The sequence below is a fragment of the Trachurus japonicus genome, chromosome 12 (genome assembly GCF_045865225.1).
Source record: "Trachurus japonicus isolate A0001 chromosome 12, Traja_1.0".
NCBI lineage: Eukaryota > Metazoa > Chordata > Actinopteri > Carangiformes > Carangidae > Trachurus > Trachurus japonicus.
The window spans coordinates 6,583,717-6,585,449 of record NC_140918.1 but is presented as its reverse complement, the minus strand read 5'-3'; positions in this window follow the sequence as shown (position 1 = coordinate 6,585,449).

Below are 1,733 nucleotides of genomic sequence, written 5' to 3'. Positions count from 1 at the left end.
CCTCAGTATTCAGTATTTTCCATTGCCTTATTTGCATGTACATGTATTACTCATCATCAGCATTGCATCAACTAGCATAGCCAAGGTGATTATTGCGACCTGAATCATTACATAATCTTAAAGTTTTATGGTGATGATGCCTTTAAATCATAAAGTCACTTTGATGTGAGTGCTTTGTGCAGTATTGGTATAACAACATCGCCATCTAGTGGTTAAAAATTTGCAAGACAGAAAGAAGCCATGAAGTGCTGATAGAGGAATTTCAGATTTAAGACTTTTCAATGCAAAAAAACAAACAAACAAAAAAAAACATCTGTCTAAGCTATCTGAAATAGTGATGTGTTTTACTTAAAATAAACATGAAATATGTGGTGATTGTTTTCAGGTGTGGCCAACCAGGGCCAAGGAACAGCACGGCTCACTGAGACATTTAATGGAGCAGAGATACAATCAACTTTATTGTTTACAACTGTGTTTTTCCTAATGCAATACATAAAATTAATGAGAAAGAATCATATTTTGATAGAAATAACATTCTTAATGCAGCATTTCTTGAAAGGCTTTTGGCATGTCATCCTTGTGCAGTTATTAAATTGAACAAACCCACACATTTTAGTTGAATTTAGCTACAGAAATGCTGTCCAAAGCAAGTTGTTCTTTTGAAATTATGCAGTGGCACTAAACAGTTCAAGATGCATGATTGGTTCACAGTCTGTGCTGAACTCAAACATGCCTTAACGGATCATTATCATGTCTGACGGGAACATTTTAGCTTGTTTACAGCAAATCGTGTGCTGGGGGTCGTAGTAGTTTCAACAGTTTCGAGTTTGGTTGTGCACCAAACCTTTTTGTTGAATTTGGATCATAGATTTGTTCGTTCAAAGAGAAGATGCTGCAAAATACACAGGAAATCACAACATGTGGTAGGCTATGTTTCTTTTTCCACCAAGAGGGGGTGCCCTACAACCACCACTGTCTGTCAAATACCAGTATGGACAAAATCACAACTGGGTCTAGTGAAATGAAGGATTTTTGAGCTGTAACTGAAAAAATCGTTGAAAGTGTTGAAGGATCGGGAGCTTGTGAAACCACAAGAGATTCTCTATTTCTTGTCAACAGCTCTGAACACCTGCTTGTGGTTTTCAGGAAGTGATTGCAGGTCTTGGCTGATGCAACAGGCCACCAGATGGTGACAGGTGACCCTCTGTATTTCATCTAGTTGTACGGGTCCAGGTCTGATAAAGCAGCTCCAAAGTCAACATCAGTCCTTGGCCCAAGGTTACCATGATACCATGAACATCTGTGCATCCACTTGTGTTTCAAATTGATGTTTAGATTGTGGCTCGCACAGATGTCCAATGACAACAAACCATGCTCATGACTGAACTGTCTCTTAATCACTATTCTCAAGGTTCCTCCATGAGTTTTCCTGACTGATCATTGAAGCCTGCCGACTCGAGTGCTCCAGACCTCCGTTGGGTCTTTACACTCTCCAGATGGAGGCGTTTGAATCCAGAGCCAATAGAAAGCTTTAATGTGAACCCCAACCTTTCAATCAATCGCACAAGAGTGGTTGTACCCTATATCCAGTTTCCCAGCAACCACTACACCCTTGGTTTTTAAAGGCTTCAGCTTTGGAAGTCTTGGAGTCAGGGATAGGCTTCTTTCAAATGTCTTCATTCAGATTTCTTATTCCTACAAGGCCTTGCAAGGATATTTATGATCTACTGTGA